Raw genomic sequence first — 12513 nt, forward strand, 5'->3', positions numbered from 1 at the left:
CAAAGGTTCTGCATGTGCATGTGTGATTTCATTCTCGTCATTTACTCTGTGTCTGTTTTTTATTCAATAATCTGTTATTCTGCTCCTACATACATACATGTCATAATCATGATTATAATCTGCAGATTATGTCATATTAACATGTTGTTCTGATATGTATGTCCCGTTTTGCAAATACTTACCCGACAATCACAAATCCACATGTGATTTTCAGTGTGCGTGTGTGTCCGTGTGTGTGTGTGTGCGTGTGTGTGCGTGTGTGTGAGAGAGTTTTGTTGAAACCAGAAACACATGTTGATGCTCTCTTCATGCATGTTGTCGTCGGGGTAATATTTGCCTTGGTTGTGCCCTTGTGTGTGTCCTCATCCCTTTTTCCTCTCTCCTTCCCCTCCTTCCTTGGCCTCCCTGTGCCCCCCACATGCCCCTCCTCTTTCATCACTATAGTCTCTTGTCATATTTCTATTATTCATCAAATCTCTCTTTCTTGCAACGTTTCCTCTCAGACACAGTTGTGCGTTGTTCACCTTGTTTTGGAAGTGTAATGATTTAGCTGGACGATCATTTGTTTGAGCAGTAATTATCTGAAGTGTCCAGTGTAAATGAGGCTTAAGAAAGCCAAGCTTTCATCGTCCCTGCTGTACATTGTGTCTAACACAAAGCCACACTCAAACGTATGAAGTACAACTTTAAACCCACGCTGCTCTAATGAAATTATTATTCCTGAAATTCATTCATTCAATTCCATCGTTTAACGTTGGCTGTCAAACTTCAATGACCTGAAGGTGGGTGAGCAATAGGAGCTAAAAATGATCAAGAAAAAAACCACAATTTTCCATCAAGATATTGTAATTAAGATGATGATATTTTACACAGTAAACGTGTAAATAATGAATGATACTTCATAATAAAAACTTCATACATTTTATATATACTACACTTATATATATATACTTACACGTATATATATTACATATATATACACATGATGCAAAATAAATCTTTTAATATCAAAAACTGACAAACAAATCTAAAGTTAGGTAAATAACGAAGGGGGCGGGGGCACGGTTATATAATCACAATGTGATGATATGCAGCTCCTGCATGTCAGGACACACCAAAGCACCATTCTCATGCCTGATCGCATTATTTTTAAACACATTCCAGGCACTTCATTTTGTGTGTCTCTCCTTTAAACAAGTAAACTTCTCTATCACTCTTTTGTTCACATATCATTGTCCATGTGTGTGTTTTTGCTCTTTTCGTTAAATGGCAGGTAAAACAAAACCTGCCACCGGCGACAATTAAGCGTTGGTAAAGCTAGCACAACTTCCATAGAAGCGAGCAGAGGCCTTTCCAGCGTCAGGCCATGTCCGCTCGGCCGTGGGAGGTCTTTGGGCGTGAGATCCTTATCTTTTGCACTGTGTGGGCGTGTCTATGACAGACGTGTGCGCCCTAAAACCAGAAACACGTCACTTGACTCGCTGTAAACGAGTGAGAGACGTTTTTAGAAAGAGATTACACACGGTAGTCACAGTCTGTACAGCGTGTAGCACATTTATTTAAATTGAGCCCTAGCGCCCTCTATGGACTGGTGAACATACCATTAAGTTATTCCATGTCACGCCGTGCTTTTTCTCGTCTCCCCGTACCTACTTTTCCCATCAGCCCTTGTTCCTCCACGGTTTCCCTTCCCACCTCCTTTCACCCTCAAGTCTCGTCGTCCCACTCTAATACTGGTGTACCATCCCATCCTCAGGCTATCGTCCTCAGTGTCTCCCCCTGCGTTCTGTTACTAAAGTCTAAGTAAGTGCAGGTACGTACGAGACGCCACATGATGTACGAGATGCTGCTGCACATGACTCAGAATAAGCTCCATAAGCTTTAAAAACAACAAGAACTTTTGAATGAAGCAAAGATAAAAGAAAGACAACTGCAATTGTTATAGAATCCAGGAGCTATGGAGTTAGCCTAGCTTTGTAGCTTCAGCTTGTGGGCCCTGCTTGAACTTTGAACATAAACAGCTAACTAAGCAGCACTATGGTGGTGAATGTGAGCTGAACCCAGGTAATCTCTGCATGCTGGTTTACTAGCAGCTGTTTGTGGGTTTATCTTTGACTTCTGGCAGAAGCTTGATGGCATGCAATGCTAATTTATTGTTATTGTTGTGGAAGTTTTTATTTATTTACTTTTTAATATATATATACTTGTATATACTTTATTTACTTTAATGTTTATCCAGTTACTATTTTTAATAACCATGACAAATCCAGCAAACTGGAACTAAGCTAGCTGTCATTACTGTTGTGGTAACCAGCTCCTCTAAGAATATACTGTATATAAAAGTATATTCTTTGAGTTTAGCATTACTCCAGCTGCTCCAACAGTAGAGACAAAGACATGAGCTAACATACAACTTACAACGGCTCTCTTGGTGAGCAGAGCACTGAACAATGTATGTTTCTGCTTTGTAATATCACTAAATCACACAGCACTCAGTCCATTGTAATAGGCTGAGGATGTTAATTAGTGCTTAATTAGTGTTATAAATGTGATGTAACGGCTCGACCACCTGAACTTGTTATGCTGATTCTCCGTTTTGCTATTAGCCTCTTGCTAATCCGAGCGTCACTGTGACCTTTAAGAAGTGTGGGACGCTGATGTCGTCGTAAAAACATATTAAACGTCATATTAAAGTACTGAATACATCATTACAGTTATTAATTAACATGTTGTGTCATGGTCACGGCTCTGAATACTTTTGACGATATACTGTATATACTTTTAAAATAACGTTTTAATTAATGTATGAAATATCCTGTACATTATTCTTTTAACAATTCAAAATGATATTAGGTGCTATTTATAAATATATATTAATTAGACACGACTTCATGTACAAATGTGCTCTTGTCACTACTAATATAAATGATCTCAAGTAAAGCAACTGACATTCCACATAATCACACCAACAGCAGACAATAGAAATATTCTATTTCACCACAATAAAAGTCTAAAAATAAGTCAATAAATATTGTTTTTTAAAGATGATTTAGAGATCTCAAGAGTGTGGACACATGTGATGTTCCAGAGAAGACTGTTCCACCGCCAGGGGCTGCCACCACAGAGGCTCAGGCACCTTTGGTCTTTAGCCTGGTCTCAGGGAGTCTGACTGGGGTGTACATGCCCGGGCGTTCAGCCAGATACTGAAGTGCCAGCTCGTTTAAAGATTAAAAAACACATGATAACAATGTCAGTGTGATGAATGATTCAGTATCCTGGCTTTTCAGTCAGTTTAGAGCCCTGTTCAGTGTGTGTACACAATATGAAATATAAAACGCTGCTTTAGTCCCACCTGAGGCCTGAGTTCTGTCCTCTCATTCAGGTGGACCTCAGTCCACTTATTTAAGAAGCACCGTTGTCATCACAGTTACACAAACACAGTGTAGCTACAGGTGAAACTCTGCAGTAGCTTTAATATTTGTCTCATTATCTTGTGAGGCAGAAGGTTCCACATCGGACCTTCAAAGCACACAGCACTGACAGATCACAGCCGCACTGGCTGCAGAGAGACACTCATTATGGATGCTGTGCACCTCTCAGCTGGCCTCGCACTGTCCAGTGAAAACTGCTGCAGACGCAGTCACTGCATCTCAGGGCTGAGATTAAAGTTCCTGCTGCCGGTTTATAATCACAATCTCTGAAGATAGCCTTCCTAGTCGCAGGGATTACAGGGAACTATAAAGTGTTACACACTGTAAGTTATTGATCTAAACCAGACTACCTCTGTTCATGTGTGTGTGTGTGTGTGTGCGCTGTGATTATGGCAGTCTGAAGTTAATGACCAGCGTCTTGTGTATAAATTACAGCTTCACATGTGCTCTGTGAGTGTGTGTGAGTGTGTGTGTGTGTGCGTGTGTGTGTGTGTGTCGCAGCACTCGTTCTGCTCTGTTTAAATAGCTGTGTTTGCAATGTCAGGTCCTGTAACCAGAGGAATAAATCAGCAGCACTGCAGCTCTTAGCTGATTGGGACAAACACACACACACACACACACACCAGTCCTTGTCTGTATGCATAAGTAAGGACCTGTCATTGACATAATGGATATGCTAGTCCTTTATTCTACAGTAACCTCAAGGTTCTTAACTGAAATGAAATCCAAAACCTGTTCATTCTTACACCAAATCTTAACCAGCATCCCCATGAGTATCATTAAACAAGGACACACACACACACACACACACACAGTTAAATAGCCGGGTCCTTAGAACATTGTGACCCAGATCTGTCACCGTGGTATCCAATACCCACAATGCCTCCTGGGGTTTAAGGAGCATCTCATTGGCCAACCCTTACTGGCATATTCAGCTAATTCTAGCTCCTCACCTACAATTGCATACGTGTACATGCATTTTATAAGACTTCCCCATTCACTTACATGGGCTTGTGCTGAAAATAACCCTGAATGTCAAAATGATGAATAGCATTGTCGTGGATATTTTTAGTACAGTGCTTTTTTTTTTTCCTCCCCATGTGCACTGGATCAGGGGTTCTGGGAACCAGTGACATGACTGGAAACCAGCTGTTAAAATGGTTATATAAGAGTTTTACAAAAGGCAGGGAGTACAGTTAATGCAGGCTTCCACACACAGTGAAGAATGAGGAAATGTGTTCCATCTGGACCCCGTGGCAATGCAGATGTGGAAAGTATAAATATGCAATGAAGAGTTGGGCACAGACGTAGCATCCTGATCATCCTGATCAGAGCAAGCAGCATCTTTATATCTCCTTCTGCGCAGTCGACACAATCCGGTGCTTAAATCAGCCACGCTGCACCGACACTTGTTGAAAGTGGAATTATCTGATCAACTCTGATAATCTGAACATATTAATATCCAGACTATGTTGTTGAATCAGAATAAAAAGACATAATCTTCCCAAGATGAAGAAGAAGGCATCCCACTGTAATTTCCTCATGTGTGTTAAGCTTGCAGTTCTTATACATCAGGACTATTCTTTTTTCTAGGGATGCACCAAAATGAAAATTGTCGCATCACAGACCAAAACAACACCACATCAGTTACCATTCAGTATCTTGTTATCCTTGATTAACGTCTTTAATTATGCCGTGATTATTATTATATTATATATTATATGATTATAAGTCTATTATAAGTCTGGGGCGTATATATTTATTTTGTATTTAGGGCTGCAACACTTATTCCATTATTAATCGATTACTAAATGTATTGTCAAATATTTTGGTAGTCGCTAAACCTTTATAATAATTAAATAATTAATTATTATTATTATTAATAATAATAATAATAATAATAATAATAATAATAATAATAATAATAATAATTAAAACCCTTCTGATTTTGCAGCGTCTTAAATGTGAATATGTCCTGGTTTATTTGCTCCATACAACAAATAAATCATTGTGATTTCCAGGTTTGGTAAACACAGAAAAACAAAATTTTTCAACATTTAATCAACAGATGAACTGATTATGAAAATAATCACAATGTACAGGTCAAAGTAAATCCTCTGATCATAGTGGACCAAGTGTGTATAATTTGAGATTATTTGACTGATGGAAATGAGATCACTTCCATCCTGCAGACCTTTGAAAGAAAGGAATAATATCATTTCAAGGAAGTGATTAGTAAAAGGTATAAAAGCAGACTGACCTCTTAATTAATCTTGTTCTCAGTCGGACACATAGTAAGGACCGCGTGACCCCTGTGTGCTGCGCTCAGTCTTTATTTAATGCAAAGCGGTGAAATGGAAGCCACACGAAGACAAAATCCTCCCTGAGGGAAAGAGAGGAGGGAATCAAACACTCTTGAGTTGATCGTTTGTGTTTATGTAGGTATTGATTTGTGGTCGCTGTCTGTCGTGGCCGTTTTCCTTCAATTCGGCTACGACGTAGACTGAGAAATATGTCGCCGGTTGTGTTTTACTCAAAGCAACTGAAGCTGCTCAACTCTTTCGTCTTTCAACTCCAAGGATAAGGGTTCGATTCCTGGCTCCGCTAGTCTACATGCTGATGTGTCCTTGGGCAAGGCACTTAACCCTGTACGTTGCTCCTGGCTTGCTGGTGCTAGTCCCAGCTGACACAGGTCTCCAGTCATGGCTGCATTCTTAGATGTGTTTATTCTTAAAGTCAACGCAGCGAGGGCAGAAAATGAAATAAATACCCGTGCAGTCATTTACTGTTTCCTTAACTCAGCCACAACAAACGATTATCTTTTACATTAGCTGTGGATTATGACATCATCATGTCATGCAGTATTTAACATATTTATAAGACGTTCTAGAAGCAGTGTTTCCGTGACCTATTTCCTCCAACAGAGAGTACTGAAGAGTGTACTTTTACTTTAAATGACCTCACTCAATCTCAGTAGTGGCTTTAAATAAAACAAAATCAGGGCACACATGTTTCACTTCCTTCTTTATGAGGAGTTCTACTCAAAATGTGACTCGAAACTGTGTATTTTCTGGGGGTTTTCGGTAACGGACACTTTAATTTAAGATGCAGTCCATTGTAGATGGAAAATATGGTGCTTAAATTCAACTTTTGAGCGTATAATTATCTTCTTATCTTCTGTCGATCGGTCTTCAGATCGAGTGGCTGAAGTGCAACATTAAAATGCAAATGCATTTTCAAAGGAATGTTGGCAAACGTGAGTCTGAAGAGAACATCATGTCGTTTTTTGACTCTCAAATCCCATCATTTTCTACCACTTTATCACAGTTGATCAGTCTCAGCTGACATGGCGAGGTGCACTGTGGACAGCTCACCAGTCCATCAACCTTTCACTCTCACGTCTACCCAGATTACCTAATCCCCACGTCGTTGCTCACAGAGCAGCTAACCCGGCATCTCAATGAAGAAAGAGTTTTGTCTGCCGTCTGCCTGTTTCCATGTTTCCATGGTGAAAACTGTTGGAATGGCAAACATCACGTGAGTTAATGTGCGTATGAAGCTGCGAGCTGACCTTGAGGTTTTAATATCAGTGCGCCGTGCTAGTAAATTGAGGTTAAAGCAAGGTGATGTTCTTTACGACCGGGGTACGAACATCAAGGGTTGTGGTTATTTCCGACTGTGCTCAGCTCCAGATGATTTCCACACTTGAGTTGCTCTGAGTTTCCCAAAACAACATAAAAACCAACCCGTGTGTCAGTGTGTGTTGTTGCTGGTTTCACCATGGATGTGCTTTTGGGACTCCCAGAGCAGGTGGTGCAGTGGATGTACATGAATATGTTATGCTTTGTCTTACATCCACTGAACCAGTGCTCCTTCCCTCACCTACTCAGTTCATGTTGGTGCTCCAGAGCGCCACCTCTAGGTGCCTCTGGGATATTGTGATAGCTGATTTTCGTAACCCATATTCCTGTTTTGTCCTGTCCCTGTCTGTCTGTATCTGTCTGTCCATCTGTTTTGTCCCTCTGTCCATCTATCTGTCCGTGTCTTTTTCCAACTTCCTCCTTTGGTCTGAAATATTTTGTCTTGGTTTGGGCTGGTTTTCCTTTTTTCAACTTTGTTTCACTTACAAATGCTTGTAACTGTAACAAATGGTTTATATTTGCTGTTTCTGATGTGCAATGCTGTCATTATACGACACACTCCCATGTCACCACATTGTTCTCTGCCCATAACATTTGCCCTTCCATGCGGTAACACACATTCTGTACAATGACCGACTCAAACCTTTCCTTTGCTGTGGATGACCCCTCATACGCCCGCGCTGACCATGTCATCTCCACATAGCCCCAGGTTATGAGAAGTCACGCAGCCTCAATAACATCTCTGGGATGACGGGCGCCCCGCTGCGCCTCACGCCCATCACCAACTCCACGTTTGAGCCCTTTGAGCCGCCTGGCCTCAGGCGATGCCACTCCCCCATCCCCTCCATCTTGTAGCATAAGAGACAGAGAAACACAGTCAAAGGAAATGTCAACAACAGCAACAGTTTGTTTTTTTCTTGACGAAAGAAACTAAAATAATCAACACGGAAGAACCGTCTGGACACGTGGTTTCATCCCAGCTGCTCTGTCATTACCATCACTCACCTTCTTGATAGAAACTATGAATTAGACTTTAATTAGGTAATAAAAAAATAATTAGAGGGTCCTATTCTAAAAATCACATACGAGCTCAAAGATAGATGCTTAAGCAAATGTACTTTAAACTACACAAACACACACTAACACTCCTGCCTTACTAACAGGGACAGAGTCTAGGTTAGTTTAGACTGACATGATAGATGAGTTAGTTTAGCTTTCCCTGTATCTTTACTGCATTTGCACTAACTGCTTTAAAACTGACACCTAGGAGTAGTTGTGAATAAGACTTTTTCTTTTCTTTTTTTAAATGTTAAGCCAGAGCATGTACAGTATATATACACTTGCACACATGCGTGTCTCTCTATAGTTGTGAAGACATTCACAGACATACAGTAACAAAGTCCTGACCCAATCCAAACCTTTATTTTCGGTTCACACCGAATGGAAGCAATTTTTATCACGTTGCAATTCTCATGCAATAAACATGACTGGTTGACTTGCTAATGCTAACTAGAGCTAACGAGATACACAGTACATTTTCGTCACAGACACTGACTCCAGATAAAACAAGTTCCTTGTTCAGACTCCGCCTTCTCCCTCTGCATCTCTGACAACTGTCCCTTTTTCAACATCACGTGAATTTCTCACTAAAGATTAACGAAACTATTTCAACAATAACGACAAAAGGCGAAGGACACAGAACATGAATGTGTACAATATGGAGGTGACGTCAACGCACACAAAAGTGCATTTCATTCAGTGTGAACACCCCCCCCCACACACACACACACACACACACACACACACACACTTAAAGAAGCATGCATGTTTTTATTCATGAGAAGCTCCTTAAAAACAAAACATACAGTAGAGTGAACTAGTGTTTTATACACTGCAGAATCAACCTTTGAAGAAGAAGAAGAAGAAACAAAGCCTCATAGTCTCTAGTCTCTACAGTATAGCTCTGTTCCTGTGTTACATGCTGATGAAATACAACCTCTCTTAGACATAAGTGTGCAGGCAACAATACACACAGACGCTCTCTCTGTTTCCAGAGTGTCTCCTCAGTGCAGGCGCAGAGGGGGGAGGGGCTTACTACACTATGGTAGTGTCCCCCTCCTCTCTAAGCCTCCTCCTCTTCCTCCTCCTTCCTCCTCAGGCTTACCAGACCCTCACCGCACTCACAGGGTGGACTGCATGAGGGTGGTCAACCAGGGAACACGTGTTACTGTATGGGTGTCTGGGTGGGAGGGGTTATCAGTGTGAGCCTCCCAGTGAGATACACCTGAAGCGGATGTTAGATTATTCCAACCATCAGAAGTTGTTTTCTTTCAATGTTGTTGTTTGACAACAAATTACAGAACAAAAGAAAACTCAGCAGACTTTTATTTTCTTGATTTCCACACAGTATTCTAATGTAATCATTGAAAAGCACATAACGACAGATGGATTGTTTTATTTTTTTCTGTTTTATTCTCGTTTGATTTTCAACCATTTAAAACAAATCTATATACACATTGGTATTAGAAATGACGGTACCTTTATTTTGAAGGTTCATAAGACAAAGGGGTTAGATGAAGGAAATAAACACTGCTCAGTTGCCAAGTGAAGCATATTTCATGACAACAGTAACAATAGGATTATGGGTAGAAAAAAAACATAGACTTATATGATGAACTTTAACCCTCACCAGTTCCTCCACTGTAGATGTTGTAGAAATTGGAGCGATAGGATTTCATCTACCACTCCATCATGCTTCACCTCGTGATCATGCACTCTTGCCTGAGCTCTCAGCAAAAGACTGAGCTGCAAAGCCACAAGAAAACATTTGATGGAGATGAGGGTTAACGCCACTGCTGCTGCCTGTGTGTTCAGTACACTGATCTGGAGTCAGGCTGAGGTTAACGTCACGGAAGCACAAGCAAACTGTTAGAGGTCCAAAATGAATAATAAGTCAAATAAAATGTTATGTAGTCTTTCAGCTATTTGTGGGGTTAAAGGTCATAGGCTGAAGTGACCTTGTGATTCTTGGAACTGCATTGAGGTATGCTACTAATGTACCTTTCCTTAGCAAATGTCTCTATTATACGTCATATAGCATAAAAATCCCTTTCACAAAAATACACGTGTTCAAATGTCTTAACAACTTCATGATATGCTTACACAGTCTGACTATCAACAATGTCAAACAGATCAATCCAGTGACTAGTTAGCTCTTATGCTAACTACCTGTAGCACGTAGTGCATATGATGAGATCCAGATGTTTATTTTATAATGTACACATTTTAATGTACACAAAATTCTGAATGGGGGGAGTTTATTTAAGTGCCATTGGAATGAATGCGTCTTTAGTCGACTAGTATATAGAATGGGGGGAGTTTATTTAATTGCCATTGGAATGAATGCGTCTTTAGTCGACTAGTATATAGAAATAACTCCTAAAACAAACAGCTAGCCTATGCCATGTTCAAATATTAGGCTAGCTGTTTCTACCCACTATTATAAGCTAGGCTAACCACAGCCTGACTCCAGCTCTGAGCTTCACACACACACACACATGAGCTTCACACACACACACACACACACACAGACATTCACACACACACACACACACACATGGCGTCACAACACACACACACAGACACACACACACACACATGAGCACACACAAGCTTCACACACACACACATGAGCTTCACACACACACATGAGCTTCACACACACACAAGCTTCACACACACACACACACACACAAGCTTCACACACACACACACACACACACAAGCTTCACACACACACACTCACACACACACACACAAGCTTCACACACACACACACACACACACACAAGCTTCACACACACACACACACACACACACACACACACACACAGAGACACGAGCGTCACATAACAGTGGGAGTGGGTAAAGTGAGTGTGGTAGTTTTGAGCGTTGCAGCTCAGTCTACAGGTGAGAAGCAGAGGTTTTCCTCAGGTGTGAGTTTCATCCCGTCACCTCCGCCGCCGCCGCCAACAGCGTTACTACTTGCACTGACACCAGTGTGACTCAGCAGCCAAATGGCAATATTTTTAGTTTTATCCCTTTTTGGCTTCTCTTTCTTTCCCTCTTTTTGCCCCCTACCTTGAACCCCCCGCCCCTCCCCTTCTTCTCCTCTGTCCGTCCATCTCTTCTTTGTTTTCGGTGGTCAGTAGGAGGCACTGTGAACGGCTACTGGAGCGACAGCCCGTGGTAAAAGAGGAGCGGACGATAAATGAACGCCACATGAGAGGACGGAGAGAGAGAACATGACATCAGAGACAGCATGCAAACATAGAAATATGCAATGTAGATAAATGAGAGCGCAGTGGTTGGATCTATGTGTGTTTGGATAAGTAGCATCTACGGTTTGTGTGTGTGTGTGTGTGTGTGTGTGTGTGCGCCGGGACCATCTACCTCTGTGTGATGTAAGATGCACAAATGTCAACAAATGCATCGTCTCTTTTGCTCTTATTTCACTTGATTATTCCAACCTGTATGTGATCGTTACATGATGACACGATGACATCCACTTCCTGTAAAGGACTTTTCTGTCTTTTTTTTCCTTAATGTTTTCTGACGTTCTGCACAACGACATTGTCACCGTTGTGTCGACTGTTGTTCTCACCTTCTGCGCCCTCAATTCAAAAGTCATGGAGAACTTGTAGCTTCAATCAGAATGAAATCTAAAATAATAAGAGCTGCTTCAAAATGCATACATTTAGTTTTATAAATAAGTTCTCTGTCATGATTTTTGGTGAAAGTTTCTGGAGGTGAGAGCAATACATGAGGTGGTTTTAAGTTTGATTTTGGTCATTTGTGAAGTTAAACACTTGTTTAGTTTCTTGGGAGGGGAACTTGGGTTTAGTGTCATATATCTGTAAACTACTGAAGCTGTAGCCAGAAACTGATTAGCCTAGCTTAGCATTTCAGGAGTTTCTAGCTTGACATTCCTCTAAGATGAATGTGTGACACTTACATGAAGAAACGTGAAAAAAGACGATCTTCACCTACTGTCTAGTTGTCATGTGCTCAGTTCCTACATTTGTGTGTTGGGCTCTAAAGTGATTGGATATATCCCCCCAAACTCCTCCCTGCCTAATGCTAAGCTAACGTAATGTAGCACCTTCTGGCTGGAGCTTCTGATTTGACCCACTCCTCCCTATAATGTTGATGTGTCCTGTGAACCCTGAGTGAGCCAGATTCAGGGCCATGCCGGGTTTTGTTGTGGTCAGAATGTGTGTCAACCTGAAGTCTCACGATATATTCACAGTAGAACACGATCATCATAAACACATGCACACTAAGCACACACACAACAACGCATATAGACGTGAACACACACACAGTTCAAACCCCCAAACTTAATCATTCTCATTTTATCACCATTCCATCCTCCTCCTCCT

At 41.1% G+C, this 12513-nt stretch overlaps 1 protein-coding gene across 1 annotated transcript in view; it reads left to right on the plus strand.

Annotated features, from left to right (window-relative positions):
- Positions 1 to 12513, plus strand: part of LOC122785236 (potassium voltage-gated channel subfamily C member 1-like) — a 38031-nt gene that overhangs the window by 21485 nt on the left and 4033 nt on the right. The gene's annotated exons all lie outside the window — the stretch shown is intronic.

Source organism: Solea senegalensis, linkage group LG19 (genome assembly GCF_019176455.1).
Source record: "Solea senegalensis isolate Sse05_10M linkage group LG19, IFAPA_SoseM_1, whole genome shotgun sequence".
Lineage (NCBI taxonomy): Eukaryota > Metazoa > Chordata > Actinopteri > Pleuronectiformes > Soleidae > Solea > Solea senegalensis.